Raw genomic sequence first — 25600 nt, forward strand, 5'->3', positions numbered from 1 at the left:
AATCAATCATTAGGCCAATAGATGATCCTAAGATACTAATATCGGAACTACTACAGTAAGAACTACTTACATGCAATTTAAATAGCGGTATCTGGTGGTAAAAATACGTACTACCAATGTAAGCAAATATTAAATAGTCTTACCTATGTGATCGTTTTGGCTTTTGTTTATACAAAATAACAGTTTTCTCTTTATAATTATTGAGTTATTCAATGTTTACTAGCGCTAATCATGGAATGTTCTTTGCAAATGTCTACCGATGTTAATTGAAGAAATTAAATAGCATATTGTTGCAAAAAAACCTATAATAGTAAGTAACACATATTGCAAATAGTTGTTAAATATTACATTATTGGAGCTGAAGTAGGAAATTCGGGGAACTCAGCGTACTTGCCAAATATAGCGCCTTCTGACTACTACTTATTCACATCGAGATCGCTGACGAATACTTTCGAAATGCTGAACAAGTGTGAAAATGGATCAATGATTGAATATCTGCCAAGTCAACATCGTTCTTTTGGCCCGGTATTGCCATATTACAAGAAAGATCAATTTATCTCAATAAATGTCCCTTTAATGTGAAAAAATTATCAGAATGAATTATAAAATATAACATTAATTTATACCAAAAAGTAAAATTTATATTAAGTTCGAATTTTAAAGCTCGATGTCCATATTTCAAAGCTGTTACATTGAAAATTCTGTTCATTATCTTGACCGAGCAGTTTGCGTGCCGTGTTTTATTGTTGGTGGTTAATTAAAAAACAATTTCGGGTGAAATGGTTGAATGTTTAAAAACGCCTCGCGCCGGTGTAGCCACCATTTTTTGTCTCGTAATTTTCCTCCAGTTTTTGCCAGCCAAACTATCTGTTTCCATTTATGCTTTGTGCTTTTATGTAAATTGTTTGTCTTCGCGTAGTAGGGCTTTTAGCGGACATTTAAATACGGTTTCCAAATTATTAAGTCACCTGATGCCTTATGACTATTCGTTTTAATATACGTAAAATGTGTTTGAATAATGAATGAGGTTTCAGACACTGTTCCGCAGTCTATCACAGGTGCTGTTTTAGGATTTAAATATTTTTCATGTTTTGGTAAACCAGGTAATTTTTACCTTTATTATCTTTAAAAATAATGCATATATTTAAATTTTAATTAGTAGTGTATATATGTATAGAATCTGACATTCCGCATCCAAAAACTAATGGTATTTTTAAAATATATATTTACGATATATTGTTTGGTATTATTTAATACGATAAGTATTCTGTAAATACCCGTTGTTTTTAATTGACATTTTTAGCAAAAACGCAAACTATTTGGGGAAAACTATTTCAAATGAATTAAACTAACAAATTAAGGGTTTAAAATTTTGTAAAACTAAATTTCAAAGCCAAATTTCTTACTATATATATACATTTATGATAGAAATTATCAAATATTTACATGAGCTTATGATGAATGGCCAAAGTCTCTAAAAGTTTCAGACGGAATTTAAGTCAACATGAAGTGCTTATATATCTTATCACCAAAAATGTTAGAGATTCAATTACTACTAAATTAACAGTATATGTAAATGAAAAGATATTTTACTTTAACAGCAGCTTATGCAAGGTGATGCAAAATCAAACGTCGTGGATGGTCTTCAACTAAAATATTAAATCGGTTGAGAAGTAAATTTTAATCCCCTCTATTTGACCTACAAAATACCGCTATGAACATCTGACCAATATTTGCAGTTTTACGAAGGAAAGAACGAATAGAACGGAAACGAGACTCGAAACTCCTACTTTGGAAAACACCGAAAATTATATGGGAATGCTAGACAAAAAATAAATTTAAAAAACCTACTGGACTAGCGTGACTTCCGATTTGGAAGTTCTTGTATCGAAGCGCGAATATCGGACATTGAATCAAATATTTGGGATTTTAAGCAACAAAGTCGACAAGTCACACGATCATCACTAAAACAATGAGGAACGATAAATGAATAGAAAACAATTCAGTCATGCTCCAGCTATGGAAAAATTACCAATAAATTCGCAATAAAATAATTAAAATGTGGTAAGATGGTTAAAATCGACCAACTGCTATCAAATTTAATGGAGAAACGGTATTTCAACAGATTCACGTGTATGGCACGCTTATTTTGCGTAGAACAAATGCTACTTCAAACAGATTATAGAGAAAATGAAAGTTGATTTTTGTTGATTGTAAAACAAGGCCCTTTGGGCACCTTTGGAAGCTTCTCTTGAATAGTATTAAGCTTCTTCAGATATCTTACGATGGTTCCGTTAGCTGTGTACCTGTGCGAAATGACTTTTCAATTTCATTTTAAATCGGTATTCACTAAAGAAATATGGTCTCTGTACTTTTCAATATAGTAGTAAAAGAAATTAGTAGTGAAAAATTATTAGATGATGGAGGGAATATTGGGAGATGGCGTTGCTACAAACTCTTTGATCAATCAGATGATCTGGTGGTGTTAGTAATGTTGAACCTTCTATATAACATATATAACGAATAGGGTACATAGGTTTGCAAATACATGAAGAAAATACTAGAATATAAACAACATAAGGATTGCCTACTATAGAGTAATTGTAATTGTTAACGACATCCAGCTGGGGCACGTGCAGAGCAAACACTTGAGATCAGTAATACAAGGGCTACAGCTTTAAAGTAATGACTTAATAAGCTTAATGGACGTTCACTTTTCTAAGACAATGTCTGTGGATGAAAAAAGTTTTAGAATCAAGACTAAAATCTATAGAATAAATTCTGTTTGCCTCTGAAACTTAGACACAAGTCTTTCAAATGCGAGGCTTCGAGAATATCCGAGATATGCTTTTAGTTATTTTAATAAGGTGCGAGAATCAATACATTGTTGAGAGACAGATCCCATAATGGCTGAAATTGAAGAAATTCTTTCCAGATTTCTGTGGCAAAATTGATCTTTTATACAGAAGTCAAGAAGAAAGATAAGACGTTAAGATTGTTCACAGGCGAGGATTTTGTGGAAAATATTCCTCAAACATCAACAGCGAGGTATTAGTTTGATGGCAGGCATTTTTTTGGAGCACTGAAATGATAATTTGAACCAATTTCGGGCTAAGCTATATTTTTCTCCAACCAGCGTGGTTCGAGTTACCGTTTAAAAAAACGTATTAACATCTTAAAGCATGAAAAATGATAATATACTGGAGAAAAGAAATAATTTTCAAAATTTGAAAATGCATGGTTATGGATATTTTTGATTCATAATCATGCCGATTAAATTAACTAAGTATTATTTTCAATAACTATTTTAATTGAAAATAATATATTAAATTATTTATTAAGTCATAATATCCGTACTAATTTCATTGATTTACTTAATTTACTTATTTCTTGATTTTAAAATTCCACCTCTTCCATTTCCACTACTTGTCACTCTTAATCAGCTGTAAGCGCCACAGGGCCATTAAATTATTAATTTACTGCTTGTGCAAATCATCTTTATTGACCGCTGGTAGTTTCTGACGAGTATAAGAAGGATTAACAACCATAGGTAAATATTTGGATTTCCTAACTACGATGGTCTTACGTTTGCTCTTAGTAGCATTTATTTAGATTATCTAGATTCCGAGCTAGTTTGTGGGGCTTGAAATGAAACTTAAAAATGAATATTTTTATATATATATATATATTTCAAAGTCTCCTTTTACCAACGAGGGTTTATCTGGACTGGACCTATAGTATCTCGTGGGCTCCGAACTCGGTCCTCGGCATTAAGCCTACCGACTGGCGAGTGATCAACTAGGAAATCATCCCAGAAAACGTTCGGTCTTACCCAGCCTGATTACTGGCGTGACTGGGATAATTTTACTTGTCGGATGTTACACTCTTGCCTAAGGACAATCACAAATGTTAAACAATCACAAACATAACTTTACAACCATGCTTGAGCCGGATTCGAACCCGCGACTATCGCAAAGGTAGCAGACGATCCTGTCGCCTTTACCACTACGCCAACCAAGCCGGAAAATTAGTATTTTGTAATGTACTATTTAGTTATGTTGGGGACAACATCTGTTGTTCCAAAACTTACTAATTTAGAGTATTAAACAGTTAATACGAGTTAAAACCGGACTGAATCATTACTCTTCAGGATTACGAAAAAATTGTCAGTACATTAAACATCTATCAATGAGTTTATCGAGACCGAGAGATGAGATTCAATGAGAATATCAGCGTCGAAATACGATTTTCTATATGGCGGAGCTCTAATTGCTAATTACAAAATCTCCTTTAAAAAACCAGCGAACCGTTAATGGCATTTCAATCTGATCGGAATGAAATTCCAAACGGAAAGATCGCTTTCTCTCTCGAGATCGCTTCACATCTCCGGTATTTCAATCGCTATCTGTCGTATAATCAGCAGTTATTATCAATGTTAATATATATTTTTTGCTACCGTCGAGTATTTCCATTACCGAATCAGATTTTCGGGGCGTAGTGTTTTTTATTATCAATGAAGATGTATTTAGTCGGGTCTTTTCATAGGGTGCTTATACAAGTTAACATTTTGTGTACTCTATCTTGATTTATAGGCGAGATCTTAAAATTAAGTGATAACACAGGTTATCCATTAGTAAACTTCATATATTTATAAACTGGCATCATCAACATTTATTACGTCAAAACCTCGCAATGTTGCCGCATGAAATTTTATTTTTAGTTATTATTGGCTTTTACATATAACAAAATTCTTATGTCAATAAAATTATGAAACTAAAATAATGTTATCAAATATAACTTATTTTAATATTATAGTTCACTATTCACTGCTAATTTGGATCGACTTAATTTATGTTTTGTAAACTATTCCTTAATTAGAGCCTTAAGGTTATTTTAATACCCAGTTCGTTAAATAAAGATTATAATTTTATAAAACAATAATAAAAAGATCAAACATCTTAAATAAATAAAAGCAGAGATCATATAACAACTACTCACTCAATAAATGGCAAAATAAATAATGCAAATAAGCGTATGAGATTTTGATGTTCGATGTCGACAAATACTAGTATTGGACGGTATTGATAATCTGAAAAAAAGACGATAACAATGATAGGCAATAAAATAATAGATTAACCAGAATGGTTAGCAATAATAGTCCATAGTGGTCCATAGTGGTCAATAATTTACTTTAAGGAATTTTGAAATATAATAAAATGATAAGAAAATATGGGGTCTGATTTTGAAACGAATTTACAAACTGCAATAGGCAATGCCTTCGACGGTTAGCGTTTTTTTATACACAGAATCATTCCTCAAACTCTTATTTTATGTAGCAATACCAAAACCATCGAATTTAACAGTTAGGTTGGATGGTTTAACAGTTAACACTGATACTTCGCATTTTTTGCCAATAGATATCATTGATTAAAATACTTACATACATACATACATACTATATTTAATATCATAATCAAAATAACCTTATAAACATTATACTCCTCATCCTTATTTCTTATCTACAGTACACCGAGAACATTACTCCATACTGAGGTTAAAGCATTTCTGAAAGAATTGGAAACATGCGCTTGTCGCTATCATTCGAAAATGAAAGCCAAGTCCAATTCATCTGACTATAGGTTCATCAGCCTGATTAGTTCACTTTCCAAATTTGCAGAAAAAGTGATATTACACGTTTTAAACAGTCTCACAGACGCTCACCACATAATCCCGAACGGACAATTTGGTTTTCGTGCGATTTTGCCGCAGCAGCCACCCATCAGATATTAAGGAAAAATTGAAAAACTGGAAGCCTCTATTTAGATGTTTCCAAAGCTTTCTATCGAGTATGGCACAACGGTCTAATTTTCAAAGCGAATCAGCTTGGTTTACGGAATGACCTAATGCCTCTGATATATTCATAGTTGGACCGTGGATCCTTTCAAGTGAATCCAAATCGATTAAGTCCCTCTTCCCTGCCTCCAAAACGTATCATACCTCGGTCTCTAGTTCGACCGCAGGTTCCAAGGGTCAGTCCAAATCCAGCTCGCTCTCTGCAGGCGTATATAGTCTACTCTTAGCGCTCCTCTGCAAATAAAGTAAACTCCCAATCCCCCAAAAAAAGCGAATCTGTATAAAATGCTAGTCTGTCCAGTCTGCCTCTTCGGAGCACAGGTGTGGTACAGGTACGTCTCTGAGAGACAACTCGAACTACTCCAAATGTTCCAATCCAAAAAATTCCGCGCGTTTCAAATCAGCAAAAAACCATTTGGTTCTAGCTGGTCATTCTGAAAAAAAGAAAAAGCGTCTCCCTCTCTTTTCTTTACCCGTTGTAACAGTGCCACTTCCCTAGCGCTTCCGTACTTCCTTAACCTAACCAAATATCCTGTCCATTCTCTCATACAACACATGTAGTATCTAACACATGATATAAACTAGTTTTTATTCAACCAGTGTTTTCTGTTCCCGTGCGAATTCCTTCTACAAAAATAGTAGTGAGTATTCCGATATTCACGTCGACAGCCATACATTCCAACCGACAAGATGAACATTTCTACAAATGTATTATTATTATTACTACAAGAAATATTATTTATAATATGTCAATATATAAACTAAATAAATTAAGTCTTAAATTAGGAAACTGTATAATAACTAGTCATTATTCTAAAGGACAAACATGAAAAGATGATACCAATATACCGCTTTCTTGGGTCTGTTTCACGAACCTATTAAATGATAAAATGGCTTAACAAGATTTACCGTCGTATGGCCTACAGTAATTATAACCGTATCTTACACAGGGAGCTATGGAACAAACAGACAAAATTAGAAAGAGTAAAAAAGAGCACCAACGAAAACGAGAATAAAAATAAACACAATTTCGCATAGGATTGAAAGCCCCGCACTGTGCCCAAGAAGCAACCAAAAATGGGCGAAACCTTTTAGGGCTCAAATAACTTAATTTATTTTTATTGGTGCCGTTTCTCGTTTTTTGATATTCGCCTTAAGGAGGACGTTAAAAAAAGCACCAGTATTTACGAAAAGATATGTAATCTAATTTCGAGGGAAAAACTGGTGGACAGAAGCGGGACGAGAAAAGAAAAATGTCTACCTTAACGGTTCTGTCATTACTCGGGTCTAATCCTTGTATGATGGAAGAGGCACCACTGATTGTCGACAATCCAGAAAGAATCTGAAGTGAAATAATAAGGGATGAAATAAAAGAGAAATGTTTTTGCTAATTTTGCTAATTTGTTTTTACTATATATATATATATATATATATATATATATATATATATATATATATATATATATATATATATATATAGACATAATTACAAAATGAGACAACATTTTGTTTCATTTCATAATAAAGATATTGGTCCTTGAAACTTATCCTCTTCTTCGAAATTCTAATCGCATACGCTGGATGCTTATTATGTGGTATAATATCTCATCGAATTCTTTTCAATTATTTATTATAACGATCTTATAAATTAACACTAATAAACTATTTTTCCTAATTTTCCACTGTTTTAAAAGTACAAAGTACTTATTCTACGATAAACAATATAGGCTTAACATCAGTGATTCACAATCAGTAATCTGTGCACTGAGAGATCTATTGTACACTGAGTTTTACTTGTAACTTCATTAAACTAGATCTATTTAATTTTCTTAGTAAGACATTATTATCTAAAAACTGGAGTATCTCAACATTGACGTCCTGATGGAGCCACTGTTCATGTCTTTGGTCATATCCCTTGATAACGTTATCGACAGTATCTACCTTCTGGTCCTTACGCAAATTGTCGTTACGGATCTGGTGAGTCTTCTGGAGAATCAACTATGCCTCGCAGTACCCTGTTTTAGAATCACATTTCTATTTCCTTGCCGGATATGCTGTCATGGCTGAATATCTACCCAATAACCAGTACATTTTTTTATACTTCTGCTTGAATTATTTATATTTTTTTCTTAATATGTGGCTTCCACCTGAGTTAACATCAAGGGTCATGCCACCATATTTGGCTGTATTTCCATACGGGATTACTTTTATTTGATTTGCTGATTTATATATACTGGCTTATACTTAATTCTTTTGTTTGTAAAATCAATATACATTGATATTTTTGATTCCCTATTTTCTATTCAGCATTGTATTTCAGAAATAGCTGAACATTTTAATTGAATGTGGACTCGTCTCGAATGTACAGCAGATAATCTCAATACAGTTCCTTGCGAAATACCTGCTTGTATTTTCCTCAAGTCAGAATAGGCATTTTTTTGTTTGACTATGAACTCGAACTATAATATTCTTGAATATTGGTCAGAAAGAAAGAACTTCATCGAAAGCTTGAGCAACATCTAAAAATATTGCAACAAATTTAATTTTCTTCTAGTGATTTTTTTAAGACATTGCTAATTCTGTGAACTTGATCTATAGTGGAATGTTGTTTTCTGTAATTAAATTGTTGAACTCGGCATGCTTTTCCTCAATAATTTGTTTTACCCTTTTCAATAAAAAAAATCATATAATTTGGACATTGTCGGCAATAGTGATATTGGCTCGTATGATGATGTTTCATGAGGTGACTTTCCTGGTTGAAGCAAAAACTTGGCTTGATACCGTGTTTTCGGACACTGCCCCAGAAAAACCAACCATCAAGTATTGGTATGCTAAGTTTAGACGTGGTGAAATGAGCACTGAAGACGGTGAACCCAGTGGACGCCCAAAAGACGTTGTTACCGACGAAAACATTTAAAAAATTCACAAAATGATTTTCAATTACCGTAAATTGAAATTGAATGAAATAACAGATACTTTAAAGATATCAACTAAACGTGAACATAATATCATTCACGAATATTTGAGTGTGATAAATCTCTCTGCAAAGTGGGTGGGTGCCGCGAGCTCACTTTTGACCAAAACAACGATGAATTGATGATTCGGAACAGTATTTGAAGATGATTAAACATAATAAACCCGAGATTTTACGTCGATATGTGACAATGCATGAAATATGGCTCCATCACTTCACTCCGAAGTCCAATCGACAGTCATCTGAGTGAACTGCATACGATGAACCCGCTCCAAAGCGTGGGAAAACGCAACAGTCGGCTGGCAAGGTTATGGCGTCTATATTTTGGAATGCGCATGGAATAATTTTCATTGACTACTTTGAAAAAGGAATGACCATCAACAGCGACTATTACATAGCGTTATTGGACCGCCTGAAGGACGCGAAAAACGGCCATATTTGAAGAAAAAGAAAGTGCCACTTCAGCAAGACAATGCACCATGTCATAAGTTGGCAAAGTGAAAACGATGGCAAAAATCTATGAATTGGGTTTCGAATTCGTTATTAGACCGTTTGAAGGGCGAAGTCGCCGAAAAACGGCCGCATTTGAAGAAAAAGAAAGTGCTGCTTCACCAAGACAATGCACCGTGTCAAAAATCCATGAATTGAGCTTCGAATTGCTTTCTCATCCACCGTATTCTCCAGATCTAGCCCCCAGTGACTATTTTCTATTTTGCGACTATATGTGTGACTATATTCTGTGACTATATTTTATTAACTAATTTTGCAAAAAAAATGTGTTTTACTATGGTATGTCGGGGACTTTTGAATTAACCTCCTAATATCAAGGTGATCTTGTTTCGTCACCTATTTTGTTTTGTGCCGCTCTTTATATTCACCCGCTCCCAATGCTTATATTAATGTTTGATGCAGCTTCAACACGCTAAGAAATATTTCTTATAAAGCGGCATTAACTTAATACCTAATAACATAAATACTTGCCTCTCTAACGCATTTTATTGGCATGGAGCCTCAATTATCCGTTTTCTTTTCGAATTAACTGGTTAGAGACGTAATAAGTGTCTGACTCTTGTTGCTATTTTATGGCTTTGACTTTTAATCAGAATTATCACAAAATTTCAACAACAGGTAAAAATGTATCAAAACAAGTGTCTAAAGAATGTTTACCGGTTTATAACCTCTGATTATTCTCATTAATATTTTGAATAATTTTGCATACATATGACAACGATGTCGAGCAGTACCAACAAAAATAGAATTTTATTGGCCGATTCATTTACATCTTCGAACGCATCGAACTTCATTTTGCGTCATTTTAATTAGAGTAATGCTCACTTATAAAATTAGAAGGGAAATTCCGTTCTGAGTTTAAAGCGAATTTAATGTTTTTACAAACTGAATTTGGTAATACATTCGAGGGGATTAATAGAAAGGGGCTATAGAAAACAATATAGGTTCACACATTATAAGCATCTTTGTGGGGACAACAACACTAAAAATTACACTACTGAAAAAACTACTCTACGAAAAAATTTTCGTTCTTTTTCATAAAGTTTATTTTATGTTTTTCTGCTTAGTTGTGAACAAAAACGAAAAGAAAATACCTTTTATTGGTAGAAAGTTTGCTTTTGTAATAGTTATAGTAATAATACTCATATTTGAATTTTTTATAAAATTTAATTATTTTTAATACATTTAAAAATACCGGGCGATCAGAGTGGAGTTTAAACATTCACACAGCGCTGATAGATGGCACTAGAGAAAAAATATAATCTTAATTTAGAATACCTTAAAATGTTGTCGCGAAAGTGTAAATATGATGCTGGTGCATTTTGTTATATATGTGGGCAATTTATTAAAGTTTTAGATGTAAAATACGAATTAAATACATCTCACGTGCTCTGTGAAGCCTACAAAGCATATTTTAACTGTCCTGTTCGGAATCAAGACAAGACATGGGCTCTACATGTTGCTTGTAATAATTGTAAAAGATGTTTGGAAGGTAATTAGCAAATTTTAATTAAAAGGTGAATTAAATATAATAGACATATTAAACGTTAACGACTGCTACTTTTGTATTGTGAATCCGAGTAAAAGACGTAGAGGTAAAAATGCAAAACCTATCGAATATCCTGATCTGGAATCATCTTTTGCTCCAGTCGCACATCATCTGACACGACCAGTACCTGAGCCACCGAAAAAATTATCGCGTAAAAGTAGCTCATCTCTTAGTTCTCATAAAAGTAATTCGGATAAGGAGTTTTTACCTACACCAGAAAAACCAAAACACCATCTAATTACTACAGAAGATTTTAATGATTTCATTCGGGATTTGAATTTGCCAAAAAGTAAAGCAGAGCTTTTAGGCTCTCGCTTAAAACAGTGGAATTTGCTTGATGATGTTATACATATATGAATACAATAAAAACATGATGGGAGATGATGGAGATAGTATCTATGAACATGAAACAAAAAGTAAAAGCGTACGCTATTAAATTATTTTCTACTTTTTTGTAAGTTATTTTGACAGTGAAACTTAATAAAAATAATAAAAATGTTTATTTAAATGGTTTCATTTTGAATTAAAAATTAACACCACAGATTTTGAAAAATATCGTTTAAGTGGTTTTCTAAATAAAAAAGCTAACTTTTTCATGCCATTTTTTTTTGTCTAATTACGGCCTAAAGAATTGGAATTTAATGCTTTAAAGTCAAAGTCAAATTTTGTGTTGTCCCGTGTTATCAATTGGATGCACAATATCATATTAGAATTTTAGAACACAAGGATCTAATACCTTTTCGTTCAAGCAAGACCCCGAACAAACCGACGTCGCCGTCTCCGAGCTACTACAAAGCATGCAAATAAGCCGGTGAAGGTCGAAAAGTTCTGGAACAACGGCCACGGATCCAAGGGGACATTATTTACGTTCCGTTTTTGGCGCTCTATGATTTATACGACGAAGTTGGTTGCATTAGGGGCGGGCCGATCGATGTCACGTCCTTTATTAGGTCAGCCGATCCGAAACGCACAACTTTCAACAATAAAGGGAGACTATTCCGCGCCTAGACACCATCGTTTCGCGAAATTTATTGTTTCGTTTAGCATAAAAGTAGTAATGGAGTTTAATGTGACGCAAGAGGCCAACTAGCAGCAGCTTTTCCGGTTGCCATTCGGTTCCCAACTGAGCGGTTTCTTCAGAGATACTAGTTTCAGTTTTAGTTTGCTATTCTGTCGCCGTTACTTCCCATATTCTAGAACAAACGTTACTTTTCTTAGACGTTTTGCAACGGAAAATGCGCTTTAAATTCTCATTCTAAATAAATGATGAACATCTCTAAGGCAATGTCTGCAATTGTAAATATACGATCGTAGAAAAAACAATGAAAAATACAGAATTATTGGTAATTCCTACAGAAGTATATTTGTCTTCATAAAAAAAGAATAGCACCGGAAGCAATCTATTTTTGAAACTAATATAGTAAATGTTTCAACTATATATCTCAACACACTATTACGAAAGTGTTCAATCTGATATTACTGTTCAACACATTTTCCCATTCAAATACACATACACAATAAAGTGTATTTTTATATACAAGTTTGGGAATCGCACAATAATATCATCAGTAGCATCCCAACATATCAAAAACAAAGTTCTAAGGAGCATTGTCAATGCTCCATAGTGCATTAAAATTAGAACACTGTCAAACAATCAGCGAAGAAATCAAAAGGTTTGCGAAAAACATACTAAGCATTTGCCTGTACATAAAATCGTCGAAGTGCTACAACCATTCTACTACAAATGTTTGGAGTTGCGATGGACCCGTTGATTGAAGAAACTAACCCTTTGAATTTGCAGAAAATTTGAATTTTGAAGAAACATTATTGGATAGTGAAAACTGGTGGTAAATTTTACTTTTTATATATAGAGAATTCTTTAAATTAAAAAATCTTGAATAGAACATGTCAATGAGTGTTTGAACTTTAATTTAATTGAACAGTCTGTTGAGATATTCAAAAAAATAGAGCCATAAAAAAAACGTGGCTTCGGATCTTAAAGTGGTTACACATACCAACAAAACCATTCAGCAAAAAGTTTAAAAATATTTATTCACAAATCATAAGAATGTCGACTCGTAAACGTTCCTTTGTTTTAAGTGCATTCAGATGTTCACACCTCTATACGAAATTGAGTCCAAATTAGATTCAAATATTAGTAAAACTAAAAGGAGCAATCTTTAATATTTTTACTATGACCTATTTTATTACAATTTTAATTATAAATTAATGTATTACTGCTTTTCACTCATACTTGGATTAATTTTTTTACAAATTGATAAATATATTAATAAATATTTTTCAAATGTCTTAAATCTTGAATAATCCTAAATTACACTAACTTAAGCTATAGTTAATATGAACACTTATACACCATACAAGTTCGTATTGTTTGCTTCACTGAACCTTGTGACTTGCTATGTGTTAACAAGTGGTTGTACCAGTTCTCCGTTACTGTGACTTAGTACCCATCTTACCCATCCAGTACCCATCCAGTATTAATTTAATTTCGGCATCATTGTGTTGTTCTTCGTTAGTCACGTAACAGTGATAATTTGTCTAAAAGCCAAAAATAATAGACTAATGATACAATAAGAACTAATTACTAATTTGACCCCTTATTTGCACCCCACAAGTCCCAATATGTTTAATCTTTGGTCAAGCTTCTATATCTTTCAACCATCCAGTGCGGGTGTTTAATTTCTAGATGGATCTGCTCACTTTTTGTCTAACATGATATTTTCTCTAATTTAATCTACCATCGAGTTTTTTTGATAATATCTTTATTAGATACGCTTAGTACAATCTTAAGTATAAATTAATTTATTACTACATTTCATTTGTACTTGGATTAATTCACAAGCAAGTCGAGTGCGAGAAAATACATCGATATGTATTCCTCAATTATAAAATTATAATAACTTAATCTATGGCTTACACTAAAGGTACACACTGTATATAAGTTAAGAACCAATACGTATGGTTTGGTTCCCTTTAATCTCCATACTGCGCGCTGTCCAGCAGCTGTAATGCTTCCAAGTTAGTATGATTCAGTAATCTTCTTTCGTGTTTCAAGGCGAAATCTTGGATAACTTCGCAAATCCATTTCATTTCCAAGTCATCGTGCACTGGTTGATTTGAATTTTTAGTGCAACCCCATATTTGCACCCCATAGATCCAAATATGCTTTATGATTGTCTTATAAATCAACCTCTTTGATTTTAGATCAAGTTGAGAGTATATTCCGACTAACCAGCATAGTTGTTTTATTTGGGTTCTAATGTGTTTTATTTTTCGTCTAACATGATGTTTTCAATTTAATCTACCGTCAAGGTGGATTTCGAGCTATCTAGCTGATTCTGCTTGAGGAATCGCAAATCCATTGAGTGATATAATTAAGTTTTTATTATTGCGCCGCAATGCAAAATTAACATGAAGAGATATGGAGCTATCAAGTTGAATTTTCCAATCTTTCGACCTTTTATAGATCTTGTTGATTGCCACTTGTACTTTTTCTACTGCCTTGGGCAGAGATATATCCTTTGCGATGATAATTGTGTCGTCAGCAAAGGTTCCAAGTAGGGTTTCTTTTGAAGTTGGGATGTCAGCAGTGTAGAGCAGATACAGGAGAGGTCCCAAGCCGCTGTCTTGTGGAAATCCAACCGAAATAGCTTTAAATGTCGAGAAGGCCATTTCGTGCGAGACTCTAAATTTTCTTCTGAAAAGATATGACTCCAGCAATTGACAATAGTTACGCGGTAACAATTTGCTCATCTTACAGATTAATCATTTCGGAACCAAACCAAACTCGATCAAAAGTTTGTGAAACATCCAGGAATATTGCAGAGCAGTATCTATTTTCCACAAAAGCTTTTTCAATAACCGCAGTTACTCTGTGCACTTGGTCGATTGTTGAATGGTGATTTCGAAGACCAAACTGGATATCTGGTATTATTATAAAATTTTTAATACGTTGAAATATTAGTTTCTCAAATTGCTTTGATATTGCAAATAGTAGCGAAATATGCCTGTAAGATTCGACTTGTTCCGCAGGTTTGTTAGGTATCGAGTTAGATGCAGAGATATCTTGTTCATCCTTCTTGACGAATTAGACATTCATCGAATTATATAACCAGATTTCTCTGTTTTCCCGGCAACGCACATTGATATAAACAAAACTTCCAATTGAGATTAAATTTTGCAGAAATAACATATCCTAGTGATGCTTTATATAAAAACATTTATTTTTGGTGATAATATTCCTTTATTATGTGCAGAATATTGCATCAATTGAAATATTCAGCAAGATTTCGTATTTGATTGAGAATCTGTCCTAACCAACAGACACCGTCTTGATTATTTTAAAGAGTATATAATCATATTTAGTAAAAAATTAAATGTTTTTAAATCTAGTAGTTCTTTTTTTAAATTTATAAATAAACATACTAATTTTTTAAGTATTTTTAAGAGTAATTTTAGCTTTGTTAAACAATCGGAAACTTGGTCATAAAATATTTTTATTGTTAAAATCACAAATTCAACTACTGTATTTAACAAATCATATCAGAACTATATCTCTAAAGATCGTCTTAATTTCAAATATTCAATGGTTTATGAATATAACTTTATATTTATAGAAGTTGAAAATATTTGCATTTGTTGTTTATTTAAAGATTGCATCATAGCGCATACCAGCTGAAATGATAATGATATGAAGACGAACAGCACTTACTAAAATATATAATTGAAACATTGAGATCCCCGACTTACTTAGGTAATGACTAGAATTATATTATTGCAGAGATTCTAAATTCAGTTCTAATTTAAAGAATATTAGCCAATCAAAAACTGAAAATTATTCTATTTTTGTATTCCCAATCGAGCAATTTCTTGTAATTTGTTAGATCTTCCTAAGAAGCATCATTTCTATACTTTTTATGACTTTGACTTTATTCCTTTTATATGACTTTTTTAAAAAGTCATTTGTTAAGATTAATTGATACAATATATATTAATATATTTGATATTAATAGTATTAATGTGAAAAACCATCAAATTTAATAGTTATTTACATTGAAGATTCGCATTTTCTGCAATAGATATCGCTAAAGAAAATACAGTCAATTAATTAGGAACGCAACTAATATCAGGTAATCTATAATTTGGTAATGTAAAATCAATTAAACTATTTGATGTACAAAACATCAGGTTTGTGATTATATTCGGTCTTTTCTAATCTGTCCATAATGGAACTTGATCGAAACTATGAGGAAATTTACATTTCAATTAACAATTTTCTTTGTATTTCATTTTCGGGAACATACGGTCATTCGGCACTTTTAGAAGCTCGTTTCCATCTGCCTAGTTTGGCGACCCGTAGTCATATGAGCAAAATGGTTTATTCAAAAGCATTACATTAAAATAAGAAATAATAATAATGACTTCCTAATAAAAGACAAATAATGTTTAAATCACAAAGTTCAGACAGAGTTTTAATTAAATGTTAATTAGAAAATACTATTTCGCGATTAATCGTTGATGGATCACCGAATATATATATTATCTGTATAACTCGTCTAACACATAATGCTCGAGAACTTTCCGAAGTTGTTATTCCCTAATCAAGATAGATCAATGGATTGATATTAATTCGAAAAGCGTACAATTTATAAGCCAACAACGTTGTCGTTAACACAAATTTACGTACGGTTATTGGGAATCATGAGTGGATCCGAGCAATTCACCTTGAAGTTATGCGAACTATAGTATAGGCTTAATAATACCATCCATATTGCTTATTGCCTCTGAGCCGTAGAGGTTTCTAAGCGCGCTGATAGGCGTTCTTATTCTTATATAAGATATATCGGAAATAATTCGCATCGTCAAGATAATTCGCCAAAGTTTGATATTAATATGTATCTGTCTTCGGTCCTAGAGCGATAGCGAATATCAAATATAATTACATGACAAGTTCGAAATAAATTTTACTTCGATCTATCTACAAGGGCATAAAAGATTTTGGATAAATTTTACATATAATTTCTTCTACTTCAAACATTTTATATTAAGAAGCAAATAATACGCAGTAACTATTGATTCTTGCTATTATTAAGGATTTAGCAAGGACTTTTTTTTATTGATTGATTTTTAACTCCCTATAAAGGGAACCTTGACATTTTTTTTATAATATCTTTATTAGATACGCTTAGTACAATCTTAATTTACAATTAATTTATTACTACTTTTCCTATGTACTTGGATTAATTAACAAGCAAGACGAGTGCGAGAAAATACATCAGTATGTATTCCTCAATTATAAAATTATAATTATTTATTAATTATTAACTTATAGCTATAGTTTACACTAAATGTATACACTTTATATAAGTTCGTATGGTTTTGTTCGTTTCAATCTCCTATCATCCTGTGCGCTGTCCAGCAGTTGTATTGCTTCCACGTTAGTATGTATTAGTAATCTTCTTTCGTGTTTCAAGGCGAAATCTTGGATAACTTCGCAAATCCATTTGATTTCCAGGTCATCGGGCAGTTCTTCATTAGTTACATAGCGAGAGGCATTGGTAATCAATCGAAGAACCTTGTTTTGACAGCGTTGTATGACTAGTTGATTTCAATTTTTAGTGCAACATATACAATATTTGCACCCCATAGGTCCAAATTGACTTTATAATTATATTATACACCAACCTCTTTGATTTCAGATCAAGTTGAGAGTATCTTCCGACTAACCAGTATAGTTATTTTATTTTGGTTCTAATGTGTTTTGCTTTTTGTCTAACGTAATGTTTCCAATTTAATCTACCGTCAAGATGGATTCCAAGGTATTTAGTTGATGCTGCTTGAGGAATCGGGCATCCATTGAGTGATATAATTAAGTTTTTATTATTTCGCCTCAATACAAAATTAACGTGGACAGATTTGGAGCTATTAACTTGAATATTCCAATCTTTCGTCCATTTGTAGATTTTGTTGACTGCCACTTACACTTTTTCTGTTGCCCTAGGCAGAGATATATCTTTTGCCATAATAATTGTGTCCTCAGCAGAGGTTCCAAATAATGTTTCATTTGTTTTTGGAATGTCAGCAGTGTAGAGCAGATACTATAGAGATCCTAAGACGCTACCTTGTGGAGCACCATCCGAGATAGTTTTAAATATCGAGAACGCCCTTTCGTGCGATACTCGAACCTTGACATATCCCAGATATTTAAAAGTTTCAGAAATATTAAGCTCAGAGGATAATGATCAGCTATTGCTTGTTGTGTATCTTAAGGTTGTTGATATATCCATGATTATAATGCGATTATTATTTTGATTTATGAACACTGTATGATAAGCACGGCACGAGGTTATCAACAGATCGAGCTCCCGATATTAATTCACGCATCTGTATATTATTTTGCCCTGTGGCTGTAAATTTTCATGAGTCATGTTTATTATTTTGTGATGTAGTAGAGACAAATCAGTAAAAAATCGACCCACAATATTAATATTAGGTATTGGTACTAGACGTTAGATTTTGTCATTACCATTTCTAGTTAATACTTTTGGTTTTTAGATGAAATTAACCTTCATTTCATAAGAAGTTAATTCCTAAATACAGGATTTTCAAACGGAGCAACACTTCGATAAGTTTTGCTACGTATGGACCCGTAGTATTTCGTAGTATTCTGGCTAGTATTTTTCTTGCAATTTATATTCAAGCGCCTGAATTATAATAAGAGTGGATCCTCAATTACAGGTTTCATTTGGTTTTAGCAGTTGTTAGGTCTCTAATATCACAAACGGGCCTTTTAAAAAACACTAAAACGTTTGAACTGAACATTGAGTTCAGTACATCCCAATAAAGTCAATTTAATCACTCAATATATATTTTTTAATAAAAAGGGAAGATACCGTTTAATTTATTTTATTTCCCCCTTAATAGGGGCGAAGAGATCCGGAATAGGGTATATAAATAAATCAAAACAAACAGATGACATAAAGTTTGACAAATTATTTATACTTAAATGTTTAGAAGACTTTATCAAAGTATCTCCCTTTTTAATGAACAATATTCTTACAAGCCAGGTTGGTGAAAATCTCAAAATTAAAAAATTAAAGATGGAGTTCTGCTTGTTCAGATATAAAATACTCCAACTGATTTCTCTCCTCATTCGTCGCTCAACTTCTGTAAAGGAGAAATGACTAGCTGAGATTTCACGAACTGTGATTTGACCACAATATTCACGAAGAAGCTCCAACTCACTAGTATATTCAAACTGCAATGGAAATCATTCTACAAGATACAAGAGATGCCCTAACTATCAACTTGAACTAAAAATAAATCAAAAACTTTTGAAAAAATATCGTAATTTACAGTCAAAAAAAAGGGTCAGTAGCCTCATATTTAATGAATCTAGATCATTCGTTAACGTTACAAATCTAGAAGCTGAAATTAAAATTCACAAGAATATTCCCTTTGTTAATGAAAACAAAACTGACAATCATCCCCCTCCATCTTGTAATACCCCTCCAATTTCTTCCGTCTCAGTTTTGCTCCCAAATCCAGTAAATCCTGTTCCCAAATATGCACTGTCTCTCTCTTACGTCTCATAATACCCCACAACTGTCATCATCTCATCATCATAAACTCATAAACCACCAGACAAGAAATAGTAAGCTAATAAGCTTTCTTTTAAATCATCTACAAGTTCTTTAGAGATTGATGTAATGGAAATATTTGATACTACATCAAACAAATAATGCGGCCAAATCAACTAATTTTTCAGTGGAATCTGAATGGTATCATACCATCAACTGAGGAATTATAATTAATGATTGGCAAATATAAACCAGCCTTCTTGTTATTACAGGAAACAAATCTGAAACCGATTTATTAGTTTAATCTGATTATCATCAAATACATAGAGAGGGCCTACTTCATGCTGATTGACGCGCATTACGTAGTGTAGCTACTGCAGCATGTGAAGCAATCGATTCATGCTTTCTTCAGTTGAATAGAAACTTGGAAGCCATAGCTATCAATTTTTATATAATAATATAATAGTTCAATCACATTCAAGACCCCAATATTCTGCCGATTCACCTAGTTCTAAATATATTCCTAAAAGTCGTTTTTCTGAAACTGACTGGCATCAATACGAATCCTCATACACCGCTCATACATTTACTGAAGGTTACGCTGATGAAAACCTCGATCCTTTTATCATTGCTATTAAATCTGTAGCATAAGTTTCCATCACTATCAGGTCTCCTAAGCGCCATCCGAATGCCACTCTATAATGGACCAGAGAATGTAAAGAAGCAATCAGTAAGCGAAGAATTTTAGGGTAAATCCTACATTGGCAAATTTAATAGCCTATAAACTCACAAGAGATATTTCCAGAAGAATTATTAAAGAAGCCAAACGAACTTCATGGTATACTTTTATAAACAGTCTCTGTCATATAATTCTAATTCCGACACCTTTTAGAAGGACATCAAGCGACTGAAAGGTGTTTCCAGTTCATGAATTTTAGAAGAGATGGGTGACGAATATCGATGACATTTCCTCCTAATTTTCACCCAGGCAAACATATTCTAAAACATTTTATACAACCGTATCCCTGTATCATAGTCGGCATAATAACTCTTATTTAAAACAAAATATGCTCTTTTGATATAATGTATTTTTGTCATTAAATATAAATATAGTCAATCATAAAGCCAATTTAGACCTCCAAGATTTCGCCTTAAACCATGAAATAAGGTTGCTAAATCATAGCAACGTGGAAGCAATACAGCTACTGGACAACACGCAGGAAATCAGAAGTTTGGTTTAATATATTTATATATTTTTCTTACCAATTATACCTATATATAAAAATTTATTTCTTTCCAAAAATAAATAAGAAAGGTATACAAAGCTGTTGTTACCTACATACCTAACTTATATATAGTAAATAAAAGATAAACATGTATTCATAAAATATTTTTAACTCGCCTACGCGAATGGTTATTAGTCATAATTTTTGTCGTAATTAAACGCTGCAAAAGCATATTTCTGTCTGGCAACCCTGTTAAGATGAGCAATATCGTCTGAGGACTTCCCTTATTAAGAACACCCGCTTACGTATTATTTCATGTATATTTTATTCAGTGAGTTTTTCCCTCCGGTACGGTTCAAAGGATGTTAAAACGACTTGTCAGAGATATAATGAAGTTTCGCGATTATATTTTAGCGAATAAGGGAGAAACCTCCGAAATGCGAAATAACGAGCGGATAGGTACCTGAAATTTAATTAAAACCTTTGATCCGATTCGGCGCCCACCCCCGCCCGGTTTCTTTCGAAACGCAAACGCCAAGACCGCCGGAGAAAAATTATTTTATTTGGTGTGTTTTTCGACGCTCCCGTCTTGTCTCTCGACGGCTCATATGTTGTCGTTCTTTTTCGCTCCCCTCTCACCGTCTCACTCCTTTCCTTGACTTGTCCGTAATGGCAGCAAGTATTTCGAGTAATTGAATAACTGGAAGTTATACCCGAAGACCCCGGATACAAGCGGTACTCGGTAAGGGTTCGGCCGTTTAGGAAACGCCATCCCTTGATCCTTTGATTGCAGAAATTGTTGCGGGTTCGACAAAATTAAAGTTTCTTTGAAAACGAATCTGGATTCCTTTTCCTTAGCTTTTTTCTTTTCATGGTGAAGGATATATATATATATATATATATATATATATATATATATATATATATATATATATATATATATATATGTTTTATTTCTTAGGAAAGTCCCTTATCTCGTCTGCTTTTCTCTTCTTTGATATTTTGGCAAATATCTTTTCCTTATCAACAAATTGTACAGCTGTAGCAAGTACAATACTTTCCCAGATACCTTCGTGTCTTAATGCTACTGTATTGTGTGCCTTAGATTGATATGCAATATTTTACTGCACTTGTGCAATCTCTATAAATTAGACAATTAATAGAAATTACTTAAATACATTTTGGGGTAATTTATATGGCTCAGTGAGTGGAGCTAAAACGAAATGTGGTGTTTACATTATGTGACCGCTATTTATTGACGATTAAAATAAGATGTGGAATATACAAAATAGATAAAACGGATGGCAGCGGTGTTACCTGGTGACGAGGCTTGGGCAGTCGATGGTGGCACGTCTAAACCAAACGATGGTCGGTTACTAAATCATTCGAAATACCCTTCAGTAACATCCCAGATAAACGTCTCGGGGTTGCCAGCTATTCGTTATCGTGTTCTAGTTGGCGTTGCTGGCACCCCGCCCGTGTTCAACATCTGGGATTATATTTCTGTGTATTTTGTAGACCGTTATTCCACTATGTGAAATTCGACATGCCTTAATGTCGCTACAATATAATTCACTATTACTTTGTCAAAGTTCAATTGTAGGATATTATTCTGGGATATATATATATATATATATATATATATATATATATATATATAAATATTTATTTAGTTATTTATTAACGAGGTGTTGCGTCATTTGCTTTGAAAGAACTGCAATTATTCGCAGAAGAAATTCTAAAAAAGAAGGTTCACACAGTGTTTGAATAGTTTCCAGTGAAATGTTGAACCAGAACATCCGCATATTGTTTTAATCCACCCCTCACACTCTACATCTCCTCAATGTGGTTCAATTATGTTGAGATTGCGCTGAATTTTGGCTTTGTGTATGGACGCATTATCATCTTGTAATATGGCAGTGTTTAATAAAAATGTACTAGTCATAGTAAGAATATCATCTATTAGAATGTCGAGATATTATTAGCGCTATTCGGGCCAGCGATGTGAGTGGGAGCTGAATGCCACAATGTTGTCGCACAAATGGTAACAGAACCTCTCCAGCCTTGATAGTAGAAAGCAGTCAGTCCGGATAATAGGCTTCTTTTGGAAATATAAATACATAATCCTGGTCATTTGTAGGAAACAATATAAATGATGGTTCATCGGATCATACCACAATCTTCCAAACATCAAGTGCCTTGGTTTTATGATCGTTGCATTATTTACTACGTAACTTAGCATTGACTTCCATTTTAAAGAGTTTTCCATGAATGATAGCTTTGGGGAGCGCTCGCCGGACGGTATTTATTCTGATTTTTTTCTCTCTAAATGACATTTATTATATACAGGAAAAATTGGTATAACATAGCAATGCCTTGTCGAAACACACAAACTATAGAAAAAATATAACGGTATTTATTTCGCACCAATCCAATCATCGATCCATTTTCGTACTTCTTCAACATTTCAAAACCGTGTTCTAGCAAAGTCATACTGAGTCGATCTGAACAGGTGGTAATAAGAAGGGCATATTCTGGTAAATACACTGGGTGTGGCAGAACTTTCCGTTTAATTTGCAACATTCTATGCTTCCCACCTATATGCAACGTGTCATACAAGCGAGCCATACGAGCGTTGTCATAGAATAGGATAATTTTACTTTTATATAACAATTGTCCCGATTTGTTCAATTGTTTGAGCGTTCCATGATAAGCGTCATATACATTCAATCACTGAATAATATTAAATAGAAAACTGTTATTTTCAGTAAAAAAAATTATGATTGTTTAATAATTGTTTACATTGATACCGTGCATTTTAATAAATATTAAATATCGATGATCAAAGTATATGCAAGCAATCTAATATATGTTAATGTGCTTAATATGAAGCTATTGCGGAGTGAATAACATATATTTTTACCCCTTTAATCTATGATATGTTTATGTAATTCTGCTTTCACTATGTTTTACATTTTTTCACCAAATTTATATTGTTTGTTGCTTTTGCACTTACTTACTAAAGTAAAAGTAATCTCACTTACTTTGGAAGTCGTTTATGCTTACTTTTATAAAATTATTTACCACTTTGGCGTATTTCTACTTGTATCGCAACCATTTTGGTTTCAATAGTTGGGTTAAACGCTCTATACAATTCCTTTTCTTTCTTTTTTTTTTAATTTGCGAGTGACTAATATGCTTATACAAACAATTACAAATATAATATCATATCAGTCCAGACCAGGATTCAAACCCGTAACTATCGCATTAACCATTGAAATTAATATAAAGGTCAATTGAAAATTCGCCGGCCTACCGCAGTAAAACACATATTTTTGGCAAAATTAGTTTTTTTTATTCAACATAATTCCCTTCAAGGGTAATACATTGATTGTAGCGATATTGTACGATCTGTCCTTTGCTTCAAAATAGGCATCAGTTTCGGCGATCACCTCTTCATTCGACGAAAATTTCTTCCAAGCGAGCATTATTTTGGAATCTGAGAACAGGAAATAGTCACTGGAGGCCAGATCTGGAGAATACGGTAGATGAGAAAGCAATTTGAAATCCAATTCAGGGATTTTTGCCATCGTTTTTACTGGCTTGAGCATTGTCTCGGTGAAACAGCACTTTCTTTTTCTTCAAATGCGGCCGTTTTTCGGCGAATTCATTCTTCAAACGGTCCAATAACGCTATGTAGTAGTCGCTGTTGATGGTTCTTCCTTTTTCAAGGTAGTCAATGAAAATTATTCCATGCGCATCCTAAAATACAGACGCCATCACCTTGCGAGCCGATTGTTACGTTTTCCCACGCTTTGGGGCGGGTTCGTCGTGTACAGTCCACTCGGATGACTGTCGATTAGACTTCGGAGTGAAATGATTTAGCCATGTTTCATCCATTGTCACATACCGATGTAAAAAATCAGGTTTATTACGCTTGATCATCTTCAAACACTACTCCGAATCATCAACTCGTCGTTGCTTTTGGTCAAAAGTGAGCTCGCGCGGCACCAACTTTGCCCGAAGCTTTCTCATGCCAAAATATCCGTGAATGATATGATGTACACGTTCAGTTGATATCTTTAGAGTGTCTGCTATTTCATTTATTTTCAATTTAGGGTTCATTCAAAATCATTTTTTGGATTTTTTTAATGTTTTCGTCGGTAAAAACCTCTTTTGGGCGTCCACTGCGTTCACGGTCTTCGGTGCTCTTTTTACTATGTCTAAAATTAGCATACAAATCCTTGATGGTTGATTTTACTGGGGCAGTGTTTAAAAACTCGGCATCAAGCCAAGTTTTTGCTTCAACTGTATTTTTTCCCTTCAAACAGCAATATTTTATCAACACGCGATATATTTTTTATCCACTTTTTTCACGATAACAAAAGTTGCTTCACTCAATATGCAATAATTCACAAACTAATGATCCGGCAGCTGTCAAATTTATACACGCATCTTTTGAGGGTTAGTTAGCACTAAAACACATATGGATTTAATTCTAGTAGCGCCATTTATGTGTCAAGTCAAGGACTTTTCAATTGATGTGTTACGGAAATATCAAGACGCTTCACTCCTTGATATTAGAGACAGAGAGTAAAGGAAGAAGAGGAGTATAAATTCTACTTACCGATAACTTTGTGTTGCATAAACATAATTTATTGGAAGGTAGGCTTAAACCGGTGTACTATCATAAATTTGAATAAAATTAATAAAATTAGTACGAGTCCTTGCTCGACTCTCGTCTACGGCGATATTTTAATAAATTTTAATAAATCGCCGCGTTTAATGTTCAAAGTTTAACGAAAGTCGTTCTGGAAGTTTTTGCCGTCGTCGCTCCGGCTTCCTAGTAAACAGGTTATCGTTCGGGTGGTCGTGAAAATTAATGTTG

General features: G+C 33.3%; 1 protein-coding gene and 1 pseudogene across 2 annotated transcripts in view; both read left to right on the forward strand.

Moving 5' to 3' along the window:
- Positions 1–25600, forward strand: part of Fur2 (furin-like protease 2) — a 1295077-nt gene that overhangs the window by 1070652 nt on the left and 198825 nt on the right. The window lies entirely within an intron of this gene.
- On the forward strand, positions 10622–11349 carry LOC143190307 (uncharacterized; annotated as a pseudogene).

The sequence above is a fragment of the Rhynchophorus ferrugineus genome, unplaced genomic scaffold (genome assembly GCF_030347505.1).
Source record: "Rhynchophorus ferrugineus isolate W39M unplaced genomic scaffold, kcgeb_rfMv2 rfM2, whole genome shotgun sequence".
NCBI classification, from domain to species: domain Eukaryota; kingdom Metazoa; phylum Arthropoda; class Insecta; order Coleoptera; family Curculionidae; genus Rhynchophorus; species Rhynchophorus ferrugineus.